Source organism: Bos grunniens, chromosome 18, assembly GCF_055505025.1.
Source record: "Bos grunniens cultivar Pamir isolate PY7600 chromosome 18, Bosgru_T2T1.0, whole genome shotgun sequence".
NCBI lineage: Eukaryota > Metazoa > Chordata > Mammalia > Artiodactyla > Bovidae > Bos > Bos grunniens.
Window position 1 is genome coordinate 12804508 of NC_141182.1, and position 24335 is coordinate 12828842.

At 52.7% G+C, this 24335-nt stretch overlaps 1 long non-coding RNA gene across 1 annotated transcript in view; it reads right to left on the reverse strand.

The window, feature by feature from the left end:
* LOC147353061 (uncharacterized) overlaps positions 1 to 24335 on the reverse strand; it is a 199028-nt gene that overhangs the window by 90982 nt on the left and 83711 nt on the right. The gene's annotated exons all lie outside the window — the stretch shown is intronic.

A 24335-nucleotide genomic window follows, 5' to 3' on the forward strand; every position in this document is an offset into this window, starting at 1 on the left:
TTACTTTCGGAATTTCACAGACAGAAAAGATCCTCGCGCCGTTTCAGTAGCTAACGTTTTGTGGAATGGCAGGAGGAGAATCGTCCTGATAGCCACCCCTGCTCCAGCCCTCTCTGAAAAGAGGCAGCGTCTGCAATTGTCAGAATCGGGGGCAGGGAGGGGGTCGGCCACAGCGGCTGCAGGGTCTGTGGCCTCTGTTTTGCCTTCTGGAGAGTGGCAGGCTTGAACTTTTGAACCTGAACTTTGCTGAGAAAGGCTCATGTTCCCAGGTTTTGGCCTGAGACACCCCCACCCCCAGGCTGGCTGGGCCTTCCCTTCTCTTTCTTGCCCTTCCTCCTGCTCACCCAGGGCCTTACCATTTTGTTGGCTGCTGAGGCCTCCAGGAACTCCGGTTCCAGGGGTCAAACCACCAGAAAGCTCCACTGTGGGGCCCGTGGGACATGTGCAGGCTGAGAGCAGGGCCCGGGAACCTGGAGGGTTTAAAGCATCACTTTGGCCTGATGATTGCTTTACCAGTCTAAACCTCAGTTTCCTCCTCTGGGAAGTGGGAATAAAGTAGTATAGAAGAAAGGCATGTGGGGGTAGAACGGTGCACCCCCAAATTCACGTGCTTCTGGAACCTCATGCTGCTGCTGCTAAGTCACTTCAGTCATGTCTGACTCTGTGCAACCCCATAGACGGCAGCCCACCAGGCTCCCCCGTCCCTGGGATTCTCCAGGCAAGAACACTGGAGTGGGTCTGGAACCTCATAGCATGACCTTATTTGGAACTAGGGTCTGTGAGCTGTAAGTAGTTAGAATGAGGTCACACTGGATGAGGGTGGCTCTAAACACAGAGACTGTGTCCTTACAGGACAAGGGGACACAGAAAGACACGGGGAAGCAGGCCATGGGAAGACAGGGGCCGAGCTTGGAGTGATGTGGCCGCAGGTCAAGGGATACCTAGAACCACCGGAAGCTGGAAGGCCAGGAAGGACCCTCCCCAGAGCCTCTGGAGGGCATGCAACCCCGACCTCCCCTTGGCCTCTGGACCTGGGAGAGGACACCTCTGCTGTTGCGAGTGTCTGGCATGTACACTGGCTGCCTCGGCCCCAGGACCCTGCACCGCACCTGAGCAGACCACCAGGGAGGGCTCTGACTTATGCCATCTCGACCCGTCAGCACACTGTGCCTGTCACCTCCCTGGCGGCATTCCCCCACCATCAGGAGAGGCAGCAACAGAGGTGGGCTTGTACCACCTTGGTGAGACACCCACAGTGCCAGGCGGAAGGACAGGGAGAGAGCCCCATGGTATGGGGCCGTCTTCCCTGCCCCTCACCCCCGGGCTTCCAGGCAGGGGCTCTGGGCAGAGTGCCCCGGCCAGCAGAGCAGACTGCGGTGCCAGGTCAACCGCTGCATTTGTCTGGCTATTCGGGAGCAGAACCTCGCTCACCCCCGTGGACCCAAATCCAGGTGTGTAGCAGTCAGAGGCCGGGCTAAATAGCTTAGGAACGCCTCGTACCCCCGACCAGACCCCTGATGGTCCTTGGGACCAAGATGCCCCCTGCTACTTTGAGCTCTGAGGGCCACGTGACTGGACCACAGCTTCAGCGTAGTGCAGGATGGCTGTGGGCAAAGCAGACAGCGGAGAAGGAGGGAGCTCGTGGGTGGGTGTCCAGAGAATGCCCACCCAGGCCTGCCTGAGGGCTGCAGGGCCAAGCAACAGCTGTGATCTTGTACTCGTCCTCTCCCGCTTACTCCTCACTGAAGCCCTGTGGGTGGGGCCTTGCTGGCCCACCTCAGAACCGGGGAAACCGAAGTAGAATGTGAAGAGGAGGCTCTATGCAAGGAGCTTCCAGACCCCTGGGCCATTGGAGACTTATGTCTGAGAATATCTGGGGGCTCAATGCCTGTAGAGTGGAAAAATACACATTTTGATGCACGGTTATAGAATGCACTACAGCAGCAGAGAGAGTTGGCTTCTCCAAAGAGGAGCTTCCAGGGCAGGTGGTTGAGGGGCAAAGAGGGGCCCCAGGTCCAAACCCCACTCCATCACTTCCACTGTGGTCCCAAGACAGGTGGCTTACTCACACCCAGCTGTCCGGGCTGTGAAATGGAGATTCCGTCCCCAGCAGTGGGGAGAATGCGGGCCACGGTGGCGGACCTAGCACAGCTCCTGGAGCCGCCACGCTCCACAGGGTGCGCTTGACACCCTGCGCCCCAGCCTGGCGCTGGAACACCCAGTGACAGAGGCAGAAGGCTGGCCTGCCGCCCAGAGATGGGCAGCCCACAAGGCCACAGCCGGGCAGCGAGGGGGACGGGCAGGCGTAGGCAGGGCCAGCCAGGTCAGCTCCAAGGCTGCCTCACCTCCACGCGGGGCCTGCAGCGGGGCTGTCAGCCGGGCCGCTGAGTGCAGGAAGACGGGCGTTTAATGGAGCTCTGATTACAAGGAGATAGGGCTCCGATGGCTTCCAGGGGCCCCTTTTGTGGGATTAGTATTTATTACGCCCTGAATTAGCTGGCAAGAGGGTCGGCTTCTGTGGAGACGTTCAGCAGTGCCTCGGAGCATAACGTTCCTTTTATTGCTCCATAAACACAGCCCTGCTCTCTCCCTCTTCTTCCTCCCGCTGCCCCCCTCACGCCTGTCTTTTTAAACCTTCTAAACCTTTAATTAGAGGACTCATTGGGCAGAATAATCACAAATCCCTTTCAGCTCTGCTCTTCCAGAGCCCTGGCCTGGAGGTAACCGAGATGGGGAGACCCAGAGAAGCCCTGTGGCGCCGAGTAGCCCTACAACCTCTCGCACACGCGATGAAATACAGAATTGCTCACAGCTCAGGTGAGCAAGTGGGACGAGGCTGTTAGCACTGCTGCTTATGTGTTGTACGCCTCCAGGGCGAGCCACTTCAACCTCACCTCTCTGAACGGAGCCGTGCAGTGCACACCCTGTGCAACCACACGAAGCATCCTATCACTACAGGTACCAGGTAAAACATAACGCAGACACACACTCAGTGTCAGCAGCGGCATATCAAGAAAAGTGACTTTTCTTGTGTGCTTCCTCTGCATTTTCTAATTGCTCTTCTGTAGTGGTAAGGCTGGCAGAAAACACGCCAGGCCCACTTCCAAAGGCTTGGTGTGTCCATTAATTCTGAACTGGCCACTCCTGACTTGGGGCTCCCCTTCACCAATGCTGAACTGCCTCCTGCTTTTCCATCCCCAAATGAATAAACTACACTTACTCTAACTGACTCAAGCAGACCCCACCTGCAGCCCTCGGGGGCAGGCCCGCCCCCCCACCCAGCCCCCTGCCATTGCCCCACTCGAACCCTCAGCTCCCCATCGCATGGCCTTCTGGCCAGATTTTTCTTTCTTGGGCATTTATACTCCAGCAAGAATTTTCAACAATGCATTTTCTCTCCTGGGGACTGAATTCCTCATTGAACAGTGAGATTCTTGAGAGATTTCAGTGAGTAAGCAGAGAGAATCTGGAATGGAAACAAGGAAGTATGCTAATAACTCAGAAATCAAACTGGTTAGGGACTGCTGAACATAGTCAGGACATCGTAACTTTTAGGAATAGGAAGAATGTTAGAGGTCAAGCCCACAACTTCAGATATGGAGAAAATGAGCCCCAGAAAGGAAAGTGGTTTATGCAAGACACACAGCAAGCCAATCTATGACCAAAACCTCCAGTGTAATTCAAATGTGATCGTCTACGAGAGAAGAGAAAATACAAGCACTCAAGCAAGAAATCCCTGCCCCAGAACGACTCAAGCCCCAAGACGTGAAAGCACACGCATGTGCTGCGGTATCAGAGGGGAAGAATCACAGGGCACACGTCTAACTCTCCCACGCCACAGGTGGGAAAGCTGAGGCCAGGGGAGAACTCGTGGTGCTGCTCTCATCCACTGAAGACTTGTGAGTTGCCCGGCACAGTGCTAACTGTGCACTTCATCACGGTCCCCAGCGTTACGACCTCACAAGGCTGGCAGAGGTTTGGGAAGTGCTGGCTTAAGGAAATTGATACAGGTTTCCATACTGTTTAACTGCAGGACTTTTCAGAGCCTTGAATATGCTTATGTGCATTGTGCATCTCCAAGAAAATAGAGGAGAGCTGGGTTTCCCCAGTTATTTGGGCATGGAAACATCTTTTTGTGAAGCATCTCCTGGGACACATTTCGGTTCTAGATTTGAACCACACACGGCATTCCAAGGGCTCTGCCAAGACAACATGTGTTTAAATGCCCGGTAAGTGGTTCCAGCTGTGTGGGCCCTGAATTCCAGAGACAGGGAGAGGTCACCTTGCAGTTACGCACCCCTGCATAAGTGGGTTGAGGGCGCCTTCTAGTGCAGGGCCGCGAGCTTTCTGCTGGAGCGGGGTGCAGGCAAGGGACAGGAGGTGGGTGTGCTAGACACCATAGGTTTTCATAGGAAAACTGCACTCCTCGGCCCCCCCGCCCCTGGGGAGGGCAGCCTGTGGGTTCTGGCAGGTCCATGAGCTGCAGTGACGTGGGTGACTCTCAGACCACATCAGTAAAGAGCAGGGTGAGAGGGGGTCCTTACCCAGCTGCTGTGTCCCCACTTCCCCTCCGCGGCAGATGGAAAGCCCCCGTTGGAAGGATGGGGCAATAAAATGGAATCAGCCTGGATCACTGAGTCACCGCGTGGAGGGCAGTTGCCCAGGAAGGTGCACTGGGTTCGGCAGGAGTGAGATCTGCTGAGCTATGTCACCAAGAGCCGGGAGCTACTTGTTACTGTGGCGTGGCAGAGCAGGTAGAGGACTGACCGAGGACTGACAAAGCAGACATGAGCGCTTCCCGGAGCACACGCAGCTTAGCAGGGAGACCAGACATGTGTGCGAGTAAGCAGAATGGGCAAGCTGAGCACCTTAAGGGCTGCAAATATCATTCTGTGGCAGCTCTGTGCTTTGCCAGATCTCAGTCGGCCTCAGAGAGGCCATGGTAGCCGAGTGGAGACTGGAAGGAAAACTTGAGCTGGGAGATTAAATGCTATTCCAGGTAGAAGGAACAGCATAAACAAAGGATCCGAGGCAAGAAATTAAGGAGAATGAAGCAGAGCCAGTTTTGTCAGAGTTAAGGACATGGGAAGGAGCTGATGAGACATTCAGACTAGAAGAGATCACTGCCCCATGAACATGAAGGGTTTTGGATTTGGTTCTTCTAACAGCACTTCTCCCAGGAAACTGCCCGTCCCCTGAGCTGCAGCTGTAAGGTGAGAGTTCTGCAATCAGGAAACTGTGGGAGAGCTTAATCACCTGCCTCCATCTTAACAAATCCCAGGCTCATGAATATGACCAAGGCTCTGAGAATTCCTACAGTAGAGAATCCAGTCTACATTTGCTTAACACAGCATTTCTCAGCCTTGTTGGGTCAAGCACTGCTATGAATGGGGGACCAGCAGATTTACGAGCAGGAGGGGACCCGACCAGAGCCCCGAGGCGATCGGCCCACAGAAGGGATGCCGCGCCTGTGCTGCTCAGCCCCTCCTCTGACAGCCCACGCCGGGTGGAGCATCCACACAGCCCCTTCCTGCTGACCCTTCCTGCTGACCACCTCGTGCCTCAGAGGCTGTAGGGCCTCACTCTGACATGGAGGCTGCAGAGGGGATCCGTCCAACCTCCTGGGGCTCTGTCTGGGAGTTAGGAGTTGACCAACGAGGGAAGGGGACCAATGAATATATACCCCTGCCCCCACTTGGGGGACAGACAGCTCTGGGAGGTGTTCTGTGAGCACCTTGGGATGTCCTAATGTCTTAGGAGCCCCCGCTGCCCCCAGGGACCTCAACCTGACACCCTCCCCTCCCCCACTCCATCACTCCTGCACCCTATTCCACCTCCCAAATCAATCACCAGATCCCAAGGGTGCAGCTTGGGGGACACCCAAGATAAGGCCAGGAATGTATGAGGGGCAAAAGGTTAGAGAGATTCAGGGAAAAGATCTCTGAAGGGTTTTGCAATTGACCCAGGAAATAAAACTTCTGAGCGAATGTTGCTCCACAGAGAAGCAGCAGCCATAGCAGCTCACTATGAAAGCCAAGTGTCACCAGGCTTTCTCAGGGCCACAACCTACCTAAGCCTCTTCCCTGCTGTTTCCAAGCCCTGCAGAGACTTTTACTACTGCCTGACTTCATGGTTTTGGAAACCGAGGCTCGAAGAGGCACACTTTCTCCAAACTGGGCGACTTCCCACCCTCACAATGTTCTGGTGGAAGAAGCTACAGGACTGGACGACCATTGGATATTGGGCAAAGAGGAGAGGAAAGCTGACTTTGAGGTCAGCATGCACCAAGAAGGCTTCCTGGAGGAGGTGGGTCCATCTCCAAACACGGACCCTTTATCAGAATCCAATGTAAATAGGCAACATCGTTATTATTATTACTAGTATGACTACCCACCGCCCCAGCGGAAAGCCTTGTGTCTGGTAGGTGTCTGTGAGCCCTAGTCAATTTCTGGCTCATCTGGAGTCTTTAAGTGCTCGTTTACTGAGGCGGGAGGATCCACAAGCCAGGTGCGTTGTCAAGTAGCCACCTTGCAGACCACAGCTCAGGCACCAGCTAGAAGAAGGTGAGCAGCCCGCACCACAGACATCTAGCGTGGACAAGCGTGTTCCCCCTGGGGCGTTTTCACACAGCAACTCCTGAGTCTCTCACAGAACAAGCCAGTGAGCAGCAGTGTCACTCAAGCCTTGTTGGGGGAGTAGGGGGTACTGGGGGGAGAACCACGTCCTGGCCCAGGTTCCAGCCGCTGGTCTGCCCCCAGCAGGGCTATGTAGACAAGGCAGGCTGGTCTGTCAGCTTTGAGCTGTCAGGCTCCACGTGCCCCTGCCCTGCTCATCCCGCAGCCCTCACAAGCCCCAGGGATGGATCATCAGAGATCGTTTTACTCCCAAAAGGACTTATAAATCAGTCCTTTTATGGGGATGGTTCCCACAGAATGTCTGCTTCACTGTCAGAGTAAAAAGGGAAAGAAACAAGGAGGGGAGACAGAGGCCTGGGCTCCAAGTGGGGAAGCAAGATGACAATATTTGTTCAGTGGGGCTGGAACGGAGGCCCCAAAAGAGCCCCACGTCTGGAGAGCCAGGCCTTTGAACTGTCCCACCTTTGTTATCCTAAGAGGCTTGACGATAAGCCCACCCAGCACAAAGATACTCTCAGTTCCAGGCATATGGACCCCATTAATCTGCCCTCGCACCTTTTAAGAACTTTGCAGCTCCTGCCGCCCCCGAGCTGAAAGCAGGGCGAGAGCTGAGGGTTAATTTTCTTAAATGGATTTTAGTCAGGCCCGGCCTGGCCTCTCTGGAGTGCACGAGGCTGACAGCTGGACCGCCGGCTGCGATTTGTCCTGGGGTAATGACCGCCCCGCGCTGACGTCTGTGGCGGATGCAGTGAGCACGGAACTTGCCTGTCATCCAGCCGAGATGTCCTGCTAGGCCCAGGTCCAAATCCCAGCGGCCAGCTGTGTGACCCTGGGCACCCTCCTCAGCATTGCTGGCCCTCAGTGTCCCCCTCGGCAAAGTGGCCGAGATAGTGACTGCCCGAGGCGCTGTCAGCTGGGCGACAGGAGCTCAAACACGGAAGCCACGTGACAAACGCTGCACAAACAGCAGCTCGCGGAGGGAGGCAAGGGACACAGCAAGGCTGAAAGCACAGTCGGCACGGCACTGAGGGCCTCAGAGGCAGGGTCTCCAGTGCCCCCACCCGGCCTCGGGGCCTCAGACTGTCCTTCAGGTAAGTGGCCCCGTCCAGAGGCTTGCGTCTACACTGGCCTCCACCTGCACTTCATCTGCACGCAGCTCTCATGGGAGATGCTGGATTCCAGACCTCTAAGTGGGGTGTGCCGTTGGCTTGCCTGCAGGACTCTTCAGAGCCTTGAGTGCACTCATGGACAGCTCTCTAAGCTGCATGGGCCTGATCAGGTCACTGAGTGCTCTGACCTCAGTTTGCCCATCTCTGTGGGAGGAGGATCAAACCACCTCCTCCTTGGGCTGCGCGCTTGTTGAGAGGGTCCCGTGAGATGGGGAGGGCCTGGGGGAAACACTCACAGAAAGCAGTTGTGCACCTTCGGCTCCATGGAGAAGACACGGGTGCCCAACTCGGAGACAAACTGCACGGATCAGAGCAATGGCCAGCTTCCACCCTGTCCCCCCTCCACAGCCTCAGGCTGGCCTGTCCCGAGTCTGTACCATCAGCGGTTCCAGGCTGACCGCTCCTCATACTCCAGGTGAACCCTCGGATTCTGTTCGTGAGCTGCTCACTCATCGGCCTCTCTGGACACGGCCCTCTCACTCCTGGAATTTAAGGGGGCAGCTCAGGCCACACGCTTCTAATTCGCCTTATTCTTATTTTCATCTGCTTGCTCATGTTCATTTTGAAAAAAAATTATATAACCCTTAAAATACATGTAAGGAGTCCAGTCCTGATGCCACAAGTCTGCAGTGAATTGCACAGAAAGTATCGATACCTCCCCTGGACAGCAAATGCAACTGATCAAAGCAATTCTCCACGAGCACACACCCCGAACAGAACCCACTACACGCAGAGTGATGAACCTCCAGGGGAAGTCAGAAGGGAGAGGTTCCAGGTCTGGCCAGAATCACCCACTGTCTGTTCTCTGGAGAGAACCAGCAGGGCAGACCAGAGTCCATAGGAGAATGGCTTCATATCTGACACTGAATTACTGACCTGGAATTCACTAGGCATTTCTGAATTCTGTTTTTCAATCCTTCCCTTTCCTTTTTTAAAATAAAAGCATATAAGAAACATGTAGGCAATTTCCCTAGGCAGACTGTTGCTTGACAAAGAACATGCTTAAGACTTAGCAGCACTTAAGTCTCTTTTTTCATTTAATTTATAAATGTGACTCTGAGATGGCTTGTGTATAACAACCGGCCTAGATGAATTTTATCCAGTTGTTCCCTGGGGGTTGGAAAAGCATTAACACGTAAAATGAACCCAGCATATACGTGCAAAGGAAATGAAATCAGGATCCTAGTCTGATACTGCACCCCATGTTCATAGCAGCCCAGTTCACAACAGGCAAGACGTGGAAACAGCCTGAGTCCATGGGTGGAGGGATGGATAAAGAAGATGTGGTAAGTATATACACAATGAAACACTACTAAGCCACAAAAAGAATGACATGATGTCCTTTGCAGCGACATGGATGGACTTGGAGGGTATTCTGCTAAGTGAAATAACAACGACAAATGCCGTATGATATCACACGTACATGGAATCTGAAAAAGCCAAATTCAGAGACATAAACAATGGAATGTGGTGTTCAGGGCTGGGGGGTGGGGGCATGGGGAGATGCTGGTCAAAGGGCACAAACTTCAGTTGGAAGGAGGTGAGTTCCGGGGTCCGACGCACAGCACGGTGCCTACAGTTGACATCACTGCATGATATACTCGAAAGTTGCTGAGACCGTACATCTTAAACGTTCCTGCCACAGGAAGGAAGCGGTAACCATGTAAGGAGACGGAGATGCTAACTAACCCTTATTGTGGTGATCACTGTGCAGTACACACGCGCACCAAATCACCACATCGTACACCTGGAGCTCACACAATGTTACGCGCCTATCAAGTGTGCAAAGCCAGAGAACGTGTAACAGACGTACCCGCTGATGAGGCCATCAGCACAGGGGCACCGAAGGAGGGGTCCAAACACACTCTGTACTCTCCACCAACTTTCTATAAACCTAAACTTCTCAAAAAAATAAATAAAGTCCACTCAAAACAAATGTAGTTTTTAAAAAGAAAAGATGAACCCCAGGTGTCTGGGTCTTACAATTACGGCTGACGTGGGGCATGGGTGAGAGGAGGCGGGTGTCCTGGTCTGACACTCTGCATGTCCAGAGAAGGCCTCCATGCCGTAACCACCCACCCCGACAGTGTGACGGCCCTGCTGCTGGAGGCCACAGTCCTGTGAGGTGGGGTCCCAGTTAGGTCACCAGGGGCTGTGGCCTTAACTCTGGACCTGTCCAGAAGTATCTAGAGGACCCAAATCCACACCTTCTGACCGAGCCTGGACTCGAGGGGCAGGGGGTGTCCTTCCACCTGACAGGGAATCGGCATCTGTTGTCAGCCCTCGCACAAAAACCACTTTATTTCTTGGACACCAAAGGAGTCCTTTTCCATGGCACCATCCCCTCCCCAAAGTGACATGTCGTCAGCGCCAGCGGTCTCCTTCCCGGCCCAGCCCTGTAACCACCTGAACACCCCCACCCAGGCTGCCAGGCCCTGACCCAGCAGGAGGGTGTTTGGCACCGGCCTTGCCCACACTGAGGGCCTGTGTGCCTGACGAGTCTGCTTCTCACCGCCCAGCTGCACTGGCTCTGGTTTCAGCCAGCCACCAGCTTCCTCTCCCCACAAATGGGCCTCAGAAAGTGCCCAGGCCAAGAATACTCCACCTTAGCGAGTGCATACGCTTTCCTGGCAGCTCCTCCCAGCGGCCAATGGGGTCCAGGGCTCAGCTGAGCTGAGCCAAGCCAGGCACTGACTTGCAGGCCCAGGAGAGACAAAAAAGAGACCTCTGGTGGGTCAGAAATCAGCTTCTCTTCCTCTCGGGGCAACGCAACCACCAAATGAGAGGGTGGTGATGCACAGGTGAGGGCTCCCACGCTAGGATAGGAACTGCACCCCCTCTTCTGGGCAGCGACTGAGCACCGGCAGGTGCCCGGCACGCATCATGGGCCCCACTCGGGGCTTCCAGCAGGCCTGGCTGTGAACTCTCCCGCCGGCTCAGGGTGGAGCTCAGCCTGCACATGGCTCTCCCTCCCTGGAGGCCTCTCATGCCCCTTCAGCGGCTGCCTAGAGAGGGACCCCTACACGCCTGGCCCCAGCTGGGCATCCATAAGGCAAGGGCAGGCCAGGCCTTGGGTGTCACAGATGTGCACACCCTTATCACGTTATTAGAAACTGCCGGCTCCACTTTCTCTGCCTCTGGAGAGAAGCCAGACCAGGCCCGAGCTTGCCCACGTCCTCTCTCGATTCCTGATGCTTGAGGCCCCCTGAGAAGCACCTGAGTGGGCACTGCTGTTCTTCACACGAGACCCCTGGCAGAGCCCTCTGGGGTCCTGCTCCATCTACCCTTGCCCAGAACAACTGCCTTGAGAGGCTCTGGGGGTGAAGCCTCTCACTTTTGGTTAGCTGAGGGTCCCGGTGTGGGGACTCATCCTAAAAGGCCTCTCCCTATCACCTCCCCCAGAAACCTATGTTGCTCCCTCCGTCACCCTCTTCACATCCTACCTTAAGGTGCGTCGTCTCTGGAGGCCTTCCTGACTACCCTACTTGAAATTGCAATTTCAGGGAAGTAAAGGTCTAAAAATAATTTGTTTCCCTTCCATTAACAAATGTTTGTTTAACATCCACCACAGGCCAAACCCTGCCTGAGGCCCAGGGATATGAGCGGAGGGCGACTCTTCACCTGCTGGCAAGAGTGGGCCCTGAGCGAGGCTCTGGGCATGAATCGACTCTCCTGAGGCCACTGGGGTTCTGCGTGAGAGTCAGGACCCTGCGCAGGGCTGAAGGAGGCCTGTGGCCAGGGCAGGAGGAGGCTGCAAGCCTTCCTTTAGGGAAAAAGGCCAAGCTAGTGATTTATCGCGGAGCAGTATCTCAGGAGACGTGAGCCAGAACGCAGTCAGGCAGGCGGTGATGGCTTTCGCAGCAGACAACGAGCCCCTGTTTGGACGGAAAGGTACCCAGACGGCTATAATTTAATTGTGTTTATGTGTTGCCACGTAATCCATTTTAAATATGGGCGGACAGGGGTGCTGGACAGAAGATCAGGAGTGAAATACGAAATGAAAAGTACTCAGGGAAGAGTGGGCCACCCTGCAGTCACCGGGGTGGGCTCATGACGGTCAGGAAGGCAGGGGCCTCGGACACGTCCTCTCTGTTTCTTCACGTACAGAGTGAGACATAGCGAGGTGACAAGATTCTAAATCAGCAGTGATCTCGACCTGCGCTAAGTCCACCTTGGAGCCCACAGGGCAGTGAGAACAGCCCACATGCGCCAAGGGGCGGTTGTGCGCTAGGCACCACTGTGCCTGGCGGCGGGAGGCTGGAACACAGAGAGGTTAGCAGCTTTCCCGAGGTCACACAGCCAGCAAATGATCGTGCCAGGATGCACACCCAGTCACTCCACCCGCCTCCTGAGGGTGGCAGGGGTACAGCCGGCAACCTCAGCGTGAATATTAGGCTGCAGGAGGAGAAGCCAATGACCAGGGGGAGACTGAGTGGTCACACCTCTCTCGGGTTCAACGGCAAAGGCCCAGGGGTGCACCATCAACAGGAAAGGAAATAGAAAGCATCCTGATTGGAAGGAAGAAGTAAAATTCACTTACTAATAGATGACAAGAATAAAACACTGAGGAATCATTTTTTTTAAGTACAAGACTCGGAGAGTGAAAACTATAAAACTACAGCAGGAGGTGAGAGACGGTCCAGGTTCACAGGTTAGGAGACTCACCACTATTCAAAAGAGTGTTCTCTCAAACTGCCTATCGAGTCAATGCAATTCCATCAAAATGCTAGGTTTTTTGTTCTGTTTTGTTTTTTAACAGACATTGACAAGCAGATTCTAAAATGTTTATGAAGGTACAGAAATATCTAAATGTTGTAAATTCACTATTTACTGTTCTAAATGTTCACCATTGGTGATGGCTGCGCCACATTTTTTAGTGAAGTTGCTAAAATCACTGAATCATACATCAGAAATGGTTGAACGGTATGTAAAATGGGTAACTGTAAAGTTGTGTTAAAGATTCTCAGGATGCCTGAGTTTAATAAGAAAGACTCAGGGTCTCATCCTCAACCCCATGGGCAACAAGAAACACTCTTCACGACCTTTCCTGCAGGGTCAGACCCAGAGAAGCTGAGCAACTCTGTTCTCTCTGGAAAGGAGGTTACGGGGTGGTCAGAGGTCAGAGACCCTGATAAGGGATCTTTTGAGTGTCATTTAATCCCAAGAGCCCATCTTACATTCAGATCCCCCTTGCCACCCTATAAGTTCTGTGACCTTAAGCAAGACACTTGCCCTCTCTGAGCCTCAATTATTTCAGCAACTAATTGGAAGTAACTGGCGCGTGGAATTCAGTGCCAGAGTGTGGCCTTGGAGCTTCTGACTTCCAGTCGAGTGTCTTTTCCATTGTGACCTGCACTCTGCACCCCTTTGGTCATCACAGAGTCTGTGAGTGTCTATAGCTATGCTAACCTGAGTCAGCAAATGAAATGCTGGTTCCACCAGAGAAAGAAGAACTTGGCTGCCTGCTGAGGCTGCCGATTCCTGCTGTCCTCATGCCCAGGGAATCCCAGCCTCCACTCCTGGGTGGATGCAACCACCCCAGCTCTGTCAACATGCCCCCAACCCCTCAGCCACCCCATATCTCCATGACGTCACGTCCTACCATCTCCTCACTCCCTCACATTCCCCCCATCCCAGTGACCCACCTCCAGGGCCTCACTGCCCAGCCTGGCCCTGCGGCCTCCCCTCCCAGAGCACCTAAAGCTGTCAGACTGTGAGACTCCAGCTGGAAATGCTGTTGGCTCTTGTTTCCTGGACTGTGGGCTTTCTCTCCCCATCTCCTCGGGAGAAAGGGTCACCATGGCTTATATTTCTTATTTTACATGACACGTCCGAGCTCCTGTGTGTCGGGATCGTGGTGGGTGGCTCGGCAGAGACAGCAGTCTGTGAACTGGCCAGCCAGAGGAGAAGCTGACCCTGCAGCCGGCCAGAAGCAGCATTCCTCTTGGCAGGGGAGGCACAGCGCAGAAGACTTCCAGAAAAGAGAGCATGAGAGAGGAAAATCCAGGAGGGCGCCAGGAACCCAGCCACTCCCCCACCCCCCGCCCCCCAGTGGCAGGTAAACCAAGGCACCAGCTCTGGGCAGCTGGCAGAGACCCTGGGAGGGCTGGGGTGAGCACATCCCTGAGCCAGGCTGTCTTCTCCCCCAGTGACAGCAATCACAGCCTCCTTCCCTAATATTTCATCCAAAGCAGGGAGAGAGGAGGAGTCCTCAGCCTGCTGAGCTGGAGCTGGAGGCCCAGAGCTCACAGGGCCTGGGAGAGGCTGGGATGAGCCCGTCCATTCCCCCACTGGTGGGTGGCCGACCTGCCCACACAGGCCAGTCTTCTGGGCCCTGCAGGCCAGTGGAGAGCAGAGGTGCTCAGGGTGGAACAAAATAGGGACAGCTCTCCTGGCGTTTCCCCCATGTTTCTTCCAGACAAAGCTGCACACATCACATATGAGAACAACTGAATGGAGCTGAGAGAACCTTCCAGGCAGCTCTTCAGGGCCCTCAGCAGGCGGAGGGGGCATGAATCCCGCTCCGGGTGCGCTCCTCTGGCCCTCTCCTCCTGCTCCTCCCCACCAACCTGCTCTCCGTCACTCCTCCTCCAGCCGGCCCTTGGGGCTAACACTGTCTCAGCAAGACAGGACCAGAGAGGCTGGAGAAAGGAGGCTGCCCCTCCTGGCCACGGGCCCTAGACCAGGGCCAGGAGGCATTTTCTGGAAAGCACCAGAGAGTAAACAGCTTAGACTCTGAGGGCCGTGGTCTCCACCGTTGCAGTGCAAAACCAATCATGGACACCAGATGAATGAATGGGTGCAGTTTTTATGGTTCCAATAAAGCTTTATTCACAAAAGCAAGTGGGGGCTTGCCTGCGGCCCACAGGCACTGGCTTGCCAGCCCTCCACTGGAGAGCGCCAAGTGGCTTCATGGATTTGAAAGGTGTCTGAGGTTCTCCCTAGAGAAGGAAATGGCAACCCACTCCAGTATTCTTGCCTGGAGAATCCCAAGGACAGAGAAGCATGGTGGGCTACAGTCCATGGCGTCACAAGATTGGACACAACTGAGCGACTAAACCACCACCACCTGAGGTCCTCAGTGAACAGGAAAGAGAGAGTAATAACTGCAGTATGATGAGGCTGATGATAAATGCCGAGGGCCAGTGCCCTGTTACAGCAGCCTCCTGACTACTGAACACTTACTGAGCTGGGAGAACAGTGACGGGCGAGACAGAGTGGTGCCTGCCCCGCAGAGCGGGAAGTCTGACGGGGAGTCCCGCACACCACATAAGGCAGGGGCCGTGCGTATCTGCATCTGACAGATGAGGGACCTGAGGTTTGGGGAGGTGACGTGATGCACCCACAGGGGCACACGTGATGAATCCCAGTGGTTCCTGACTCCTGTTTGACACACAGGTGGCCTCACAAGCTGTGTGGCCCAAGGGAGGGACAGTCCCCTGCCCTGAGCTCCCTCCAGGGTATGCCTCGAGGGGAGGCGAAGAGTATGGCACGGGGGCCACCTCCCTGGGCCACCACGTGGGGCGGTGAGCTTGCATTTCTCAAACGACACACGATGCTGCACAACACCAGCTCCAATGTTCCTTTTAAACAAAGACTCTATTCTCTTGCCAGTGTCCTCAGCTCAGGTGGGAAGAAGCTTTGATCTATCACTTACATTCCTGGGCTGTCAGGTGACAAGCGACCCCATCCCGACACCATGGGTGACGGACGTGCCTTTGACTACCAGAGTGTAAGAAACGAGGCCCCGCGGGCCAGCCGGCGCCCAGCGGGGGACAGGCTGCGGGCTGCACAGTGAGGCAGCGAGTCCCGGCCTGCCCAACGTGGGACCCTGCAGCAGCCCACCCGGAGGAGTCCCGGGCACGACCGTGGTGAGGTCCTGCAAAGTCTAATCCACTGAATGCATCCCATCAGTGACCCTGACATACCACGTGGGCCGCAGAACCACTGGGCACGCACAAAATAGTGAGAAACACAAGGTAGTTGTTCAAAGCCACTAAGCTGGGATGGCTTGTTAGGCAGCAGTGGGCAATCAACTGACGCCCACTACTCCCTGCAGCCTGGGGCACCTGCCTCTTCATCCACCTCTGCATCGGGAATCGTGACAGCCTGGCTGCAAATGCCATTGGCTCCGCTCCGGGCTGATTGCTTCAGAAAGGAACGCAGGAGTGAGGACAGCCAGACTCCAGCCACCTTCCACAGGAGCAGCCACCAAGAACCGACACCGTTGATGCTATTTGAGCTGCTAGAGCTCAACAGCCCCGTTATAGTCCTTATTTTCTATACCCCTGTCATCGGTGGTGGATCTCTGCCTGAGCTGCCCAGCCTGGGAGCGGCGATGTCGGGACCCAGTGGGACAGTTAATGACCAACCCAAAGTCAAGAACCCACACCAGCCACCCTTTCATAGGAGGAGTCACAGCGTCCGCTCCCCAGTGGCATCTGAACAGTAAGATTGCCGTTTTGCATGGTCCTTTCCTGCTGACAAGGCCCAGGTAGGGGACAGAGTAATCCAGCGGACAGAGTGGGTCTTGGGTGGGTCAAGAACCTGGGAGGGATCATCCCCATTAGGAAGGGGCTGCTGGACGTCCGTGAGTGTCTGCTGAATGCCAGGCGCTGTGCTAGGATGTTTACGGAAAGATAGCATGTTTTAAAAGGTCCTCCCACCTTTCTAAAGGGGGTGTTTAGGGAGGTGAAGCTGTCTGTATGACACTGGAAGTGGATAACCCGCAGAACACCCAGCACCAACAGTGAACCCTACAGACTTCTGTTAGTCATAACCTATCAGCGTTACTTTATCACCCGTTACAAATCGTCACGCAAATGCAAGATGTTAATGGCAGGGAAAACTGTGTATGAGAACTCCCTGTACTACTCAACTTTTTGCAGACTTAAAACTACACTAAAAATAAACTCTATTAATTTAAAAGGAAGAAATGGGTCCTGGGTGGGAAGGAGGAAGGGAGAGAGACAGAGACAGCTACACCACTGGAGAAGGCTGGGAACTTTGCAGGGTGGAGCAGACCCATCTGGTCACTGTTGGCGTCTCCCAGGTGTGAGGACTACAGGGTCTGATCCGGCAGGACCCGGCTGCTGGGGAAAGGGCAGGGCTGGGCGGTGGAGGGGCAGGTAGGAGGCCAGGAGGCTGTGACCAGGAGCGGGGTGTGAGGTGTCAGCGCACACCAGGGGAGCACACACCAGGGGCAGCCCTGGGGGTAAAGCCAGCATTCCTGGGGACTGCGGCAGGAACGTGAGGGGAGAGGAGGTACCCCCATCCTGTCCTGTCCTAACTGTGAGCTCTGGGGCGAGTCGTTCTTGCAAATTACATAAATATCAGTAAGTTTATATGTGTTCAAGTCGCATGAGTGGTGTTCCAAGAAATAACAATTTATGGAAGCAAAATAAGGCCTTAACTTGGTAACTCTGACATGATTCTGTGCAGAGCTGCTAATGTTTCTAGACGAGCTGGATTTGGCAGTATTTCTGGTGCATGGGTTTTCGCAGTAGGGCACCTATCTTTGTAAACACTTCAACAGAAGAAATGCAAGCAGAAGTGGGGGATGTCACTGCAGACACTCTAAGTGAAATCAGAAACTGACCTTCTATGACTGCGCTAAAGCCCATTGCAACAGCAAACCACATTCGGGCCAGAGGATAAGATTTTCTCAATGTTAAAAAAGGGAATTTAATTTGTATAAAGCAGCATGTCCTTAAGGCCCAGGCTGCAAGTGCTTTTGGATGCAGTCTCAGCCATTCAACGAACGCAGACACCAGATCAAGGAAAGCTTTCCAAGTCTGGATTATCTGTTTAAAAACGAACATCAAGATCTTCAAATAGGGCCATTAGTAGACTGTGTTTTTAAGATTTCAACATCAAGACCAATAAGTTTTAATTACTAAATATGTGTGGCACCACAATTGTTAAATGATTTTATTTGACATTTTATTGTGTGTTAATATGTCTTTCTTTTAATATTTTCTATTATCAGACATCTGAGTCAGGTGCAAATTAATCTGAAATTCAATTATTGAATACATAATATTGGCAAAATATATTGATTTAAAACAGTAATAAGCTATGATTTACCATTGCATTTTTTAATTTAAAAAAGCTTTGAATGAAACTTCTCATATAATCCAATTCCGGAAAATGATTTATTGTTTACTATTATGGTCTTTCATTGTTATTCAAGATGCTATAAGCGCCATAAAATGTAAAGTAATTTACAATTTCAGAAATTCTTGTATTTTCCCAGGAACTTTGACATGTTGTTCCTGAGTCCCAAAGATTAATATCTGCTGAGGATCTGGAAGTCCTAGCCTAACCTGAGGAGCAGGAGCCGATATGCGTGATAGAAGTGGACAGGATGAAGACACAGAGCAAAGTGGAGATGCACCTTGGAGACAGTGGCCAGCGCCAGCGGCCGAGGCATCTGGTGTTTGCACAGGGAATCGGGGCATTTAAGAGAATGGAGACAGAGCAGATATTTGGGCTGGAAGATGCACACTCTCCCTCAATCTGCCCTCCACTGCAAGTTCATACGTCCCTGTGGGAGGCAGCACCACAAGCTCCTGACCAGCCGCTGAGCAGGGACACGGTCTGGCGGGACCACTCAGGCCTCACAAGCGGCCGCTCCTCCACACGGACACGTGGGCTGCACCGGCACACTCCCCCACACAGGCAGGCCACAGGGGTTGGGGAGTGGGTGGGCTGATGCTCCACCCCCCGCAACACCCCGGTCCAATTTGGCCCCAGTCAGTTGGGCAGCAGGTTCCCAAGCCTTGTGGGCAGGGCCTCTGACCAGGCTGGATGTGAGGCTCTGGGTACACACACAGTGTTTTTCTTTGAGGCTTATGAGTGCTTATCCGTGTCATAAATTGTCACCTACTTCCCCTGAGGGATTCCAGGCTGGCGATCCAGGGAGGTCTCAACTTCACCAGGAGTAGGGAAGTGAGGCTTCCTGATTAGCCCACGGAGAGGTAAGAGTGACTCCCACCATGAGGATCCACAGCGATAACTCCTGGCCCTGGTTCATTCACGCCTTCACCCGCTCACCCTTCAACAACACTTGGCAAGTGCGCTCTGGACCAAGCCTGTGCTCCAGGTCTCAGATGAGAAAAGAACACAGTGCAGAGGGGCAGACAAACACTCAGAGATGCAGTCACCTTTCAGAGACACTGGAATATTTACCAATGATACGATAGGGTGTCTGGGCTTTGCTTCAAACGGAACCAAGAGAGAAGGAAGTGGTTGGACATGTGTGAGGGGCAGGACGGGCATGGGAGGAGGGTTTCTGGGGCTTGGGGAGGGCTTGATAAACACATTTATTATCCTGTTCTGTCTACCTTTGAGTAGACGTTTCATAAGGAATCATGACGCCAAATGATAATAGCCCCAGTGAAGAGGCACAGCCTGAGAATCAGGAGGATGAGGGCTCAGAGCCCGGCTCTGCCACTTTCCAAGGGGTGTGGCCCTGGGCGGGTGTCCTAACCTTTCTGCTGCTCGGCATGCTCATCCGTAAGGTGTGGACAACACCAGCACGGCCTCCCCATGCCATGGGATTAATGAGCCATCGTTGTCTGCAAGAGCTCAGGCGGGTCCCTGCTAGGCAAGCTCTCCCTACCTGGTGTGACTCTCTTCTTTTTTCAGATGAAGACACTAAGGGTCAGAGTGGCAGAGACACTTGCTTGAGGCCACACAGCTCAGGAAATGGCAGAGCCGTGGCTGAAAACCAAACCTGTGGTGCTCGAGTCCCTCCCAGTCCAGCGTGGGACTGGGTGGGTGGGCATGGTGCAGCAGGGCGGGAACCCTCATCTGCCAGCAGCAGGGAATGCCCGAAGACCTGATGCCCTGCCAGGGGGAGACCTCCCTCCATGGGGATGCCAAGACCTCCCCGGAGTGGGTCCTGCAGGGGGCCAAAAGTGGTCAGACTCCGGTGCCCTTGGCACTGGAGGGAGAGGCTTGGGCAGCCCAGAGGTCAGGGACAAACCTCTAGGGCTGGACGCTGTTGCCACCACCCCTGAGCTTCGTGGCCCACCCACACCACCTCCGGCCATGCCTGCTCTTCCCTCAGTCCTTAGACCTCACCTCCCCCAGGAAGCCCTCCCAGCCTCCACAGCCTAGACGTTCCTCAAAAAATCCAACACAGACTCAGCATATGACCCTTCAATTCCACTCCCAGGTACAGATCCAAGAGAGGTAAAAACAGGTTCTCAAGCAAAAGATTTGTACATGAATGTTCTTAGCAGCACTTTCCATAATAATCAAAAAGACAGAAACGGCACAAATGTCCACCAATAGATGAACGAATAAGCAACCTGTGGTCACAATACCGTGGAATACTATTCAGCCATAAAAAATAATTGAGACCAGATACATAGTACACGGCAGAGAACCCCAAAAACAGACTAAATGAAAGACGCCAGACACCAAAGGCCACGAATTGCAGGATCCCACTTACAGGAAGTTGGGAGGGGGGGCGGGGAGTGACAGCTGATGGGCACAGGGTCTCCTTTTGGGGTGATGGAAATATTTTAGAACGAGACAGAGGTGCTGATTGCGCTAAACACACTAAATTGCCACTGAACTGTTCACTTCAGAGGAGTTCATTCCATGTTATGGGAATTAACCTCCATTTTTTTTCAAGAAAGGGAGGATGCAATTTGGGACGACCCGAAGCCCTGGAAAGTCCATTATCCTACTCCTGACATTATATAAGTGCGAGGCTGGCGATGCAAGGGAGGTGGCGGGAGGCAGCTGCGCTGGCCAGGAACACAGGGTGCGGCTTGAAACGCTCGCGGTTTAGAGTAACAGGAAGCCTGACCGGCACCGTAAATCAGGATTTTTTGACTGGGCTGCTTGTACTGAGCAGAACAAAGTGGATTGAATGTCCTGAGTAGGTGCGAGTCCCCATTGCCAGGCCCTGCCGGGGGTGGGGGGGAGGCCTCTAATTTGACACTGGCCTGAAACTGAAAATCGCTCAGCGAAAGTGAGGTTTCAACATTTTAAGGAAAATCGAGCTGGAACCGGCATTAAACATGAGCCAGAGGATTTCAGTAACTGCAAGGAAAACAGACGGACAAATGTCTCGCGTGGCTGAAGCAGCTGGGGGAATGTTTCCTCTTCGGGGGCCCTTTAGGAGCTCAGCGCTGTGGCTGCCGGTGACGAGGCTGCGCCTGGGCTGGGCAGTGTCTGCCTGCTCATACCAGCTCCTCAAGCCTTGTTATCCATGCCACCCCCCACATCGTCCCCTGCTGGACTCTGTGGCTTTGGGGTGATGGCACTCAAAGACTGGACCCCAATACTTCTGGATCTGGGCTGGCTGGAAACAGATACATGGGATTCATGTAAAGCCCCAGAGTATCCTTCCTGCGCCTCTGAGGGTGTACAGTGCTGCCTGGGCCCGTGGGCAGCCTCTCTCGGAGACAGTCTTCCCCTCTGCATAATGCAGAACTGACACCACCACACTGTCTGTTCTGAGAATCAGACTGAGGTTTGCGCTCTGGTCTGTCTACCTGGCATGCTCCTTCTTCCCTTCTCTCACAGGCCAACTCCATCATCCTGTGAATCTTACCTTGAACCTGACTCTCAGGGCTGCCTGTCTGAGCCCTAGACTGGGATAAGCTCCTTGTTAGACCCTCTCCCCATGTCCCCTGCTGTCAATCCTGTGCTCCCTGGAATTATTTATCCACGCCCCCCCCTCCCGGATAATCCAGGGTGCTCTGCCATCTCAAGGTCCTTAACTTAATCACATCTGCAAAGGCCCTTCTGCCAGGTCAGGTCGCAGATCCACAGGTGCAGGGATTAGCACACGGACATCATGGGGGCCATTATTCTGTCCACCACCAGCAGGAAAGCTGCTCTTTCATCTTCGTCCAAAACAGACACAATTTATGGCCCAATGGAACTGGCAGCTTGGTAGGGGAGAAAGATAATAAAACAATTGCATGAATAATTGCTCTAAGGGTGCCTAACCTTTCTATCTCAGTGATGACAATGACAAAAATATATACAGCATTTACTGTATGCCAGGCTTTCTGTTAAATGCCCATAGACACTCCCACATTTCAAACAATTATGTTAGAGGGTGAGTCTTATTAGTCCCACATCACAGAAGTGAAAACTGAGGCTTGGGGAGGTTATGATAGGCCCGTGGATTCATAAGCTTATGTAGACCCAAAGCTGGGTCCAGAGTCATTGAATTGCAGTGCGTTGAAATTCACTACTTATATTTAACTCTGCAAGTTCATAATCATTTTTTAAAAATTCAAATTGATTACCTTTTGAGAATTGCAAGCAATCCTATTTATCAACTTGAGAACCAGGTAAACAAAATGAAAGACTAAATCATGTGTCCTCTCTCCTGTGTGAACCACATCGCTGGGTAACCAAATGGTAGACAAGGGGAAGCATCTCTGTATAAACCTACTCCAGCTAATAAATGAAAACAAAATAACGGAATCAGAACATCATTCTTGTGCAGCCCCTCACGAATTACTGGAACGGCATTAGGCACCAATGGTTGCTAAGATCAAAACAGAGTGGCAACAGAGAGAGAATCCAAGGAGAAAAAATCAAAAGTCCCTCCAGTGGCCAGGGAAAGGCCAGTTGTGGAAATACACAACAGTAATTTTAGTCCCAACAAGTATACATATGTGTGTATGTGAACACGCACCTGGACAGGTGTAAACGATATGTGGATACTTGATTGAGATAAATTAATTTTTCTCATGCTTTGGAAGCAGAACATTTCAATAAGCAAAAAGGAAATGAAAACCCTAACATTAATCTAAAAATCTCTTCTTTTTTTTTCATAATAGACCCATCGAGCATGGATTGCCCAGTTGCATTTAATACAGGCATTTTATTGCCAGGGCAATTCCATTGTCCTTTATATCTATTTTTGGTTTTGATCCTTGAGGCAACTAATATTCATTTTCAGGAAACAAACCTATGAAAATTATACCAGCTTTTGTGCAGCATGCAAAGTGAGTGCATGCAGGTTCTGCATTTCCAGGCAGCGAAGGGTACTCTGCACGGCTCTCCCTGAATTCCCAACATCTGTGGGTCGGCAGGAGAACTAATTCTTCAGGAAAGAGCCCCTACCCTAATTAGATTTCACTTGGCTTATTTGTAAATCTCATTCACTGACTTAATGAGAAACAAAAGTCATGTGATAAAAGAGTCACGAGCAATAAAATGTTAACTAAATTTATACAGCAGAGGGCCTGAAATTTTCCCCCCATATCAGCAAAACTGAAATCCACAGTGGAAACAGGAATTGCTATAAATGGCTCAGACCTAGGCATGGGGACCTTTTTATATTCAGGATGTAGCTTACTCCTGAGAAAGCACATACCATTTAGGCATTTAAAGTGCTAGACATGTCCAAATCTTTACTCATTGGGAGCAGTAATAAGAGCTAAGAGTTATCACTTACTTCCTACGTGCCAACCTATTCTAGTAGCTTTAAATGCATTAACTCATTTCATTTCATGAAGCCAGGCTATTAGTATTCGATTTTTACAGATGGGAAAACTGAGGCTCAAAAGGTAAAGGGAGTTATCCAAAGTTGCTCAGAAAATAATTGCCAATGATGAAGTCTAATCTCCAAGCCAAGAGAGTCAGATGCAAACACTTCCATTCCTCCTAACACTTAAAAGTCGAGGGAGGGTTCTCTGGTGGTCCAGAGGTTAAGAATCTGTCTGCCAGTGCAGGGGACATGGGGTCAGTCTCTGGTCTGGGAAGATCCCTCAGGCCACAAAGCGACTAAGCCCATGCACCACAACTACCGAGTCCACGCTCTAGGGCCTGAGGGCCGTAACTACTGAGCCCACGTGCTGTGACCACTGAAGCCCAGTGCCCTGGAGGCTGAGCTCTGCAACGAGAGAAGCTACTGAAGCGTGAAAAGTAGCCCCTGCTCGCCACAACCAGAGAAAGCCCACATGCAGCAACAAAGGCTCAGCACAGCCAAAAATAGATAATTGTTTTTAATTGAGAGAAGTATGTTTTCTTTTAGTCAAAAATTAGCTTTTCGAATTATTATAGAACAATTCAAGAAGGTGACTGCATGTTGGGATTCCCTTGGATGTCAGTTGTAGCTTGACTACAAAGACTCCTTCAGCCATATTTTTGGTTGGTTTCATCAGAGTATCTGAATTTCAGTTAATGTCACAGGAGAGACAGGTCTTCATGTTTGTCATAGGGGAGCCTGGGCTTCAGCACATCCGAACAGATGTGCTGAATAGCAGCACATCTTCCCCGACATGGCCTTACAGCCACTGTGGGGATGAGAGGAGGGATGTTCCCAAGGGGAATGCCTGCAGTTTGGGTGGAAACACGTACTTTCGAGGACAAGGCTTACCCCAAGTTAACAGCTTTACTGAGCCCTGATCTCACACAGTCACCCCAGGAGCCCTGAGAGGGTAGCACCATCATGGTCTCAGCTACTGGTTAGAAATATCCATTGTGGAAGGACACACAAGTCCATGATGGACCAGGAATGTCTGACCCCACTTTCCTTCTGCTGCAG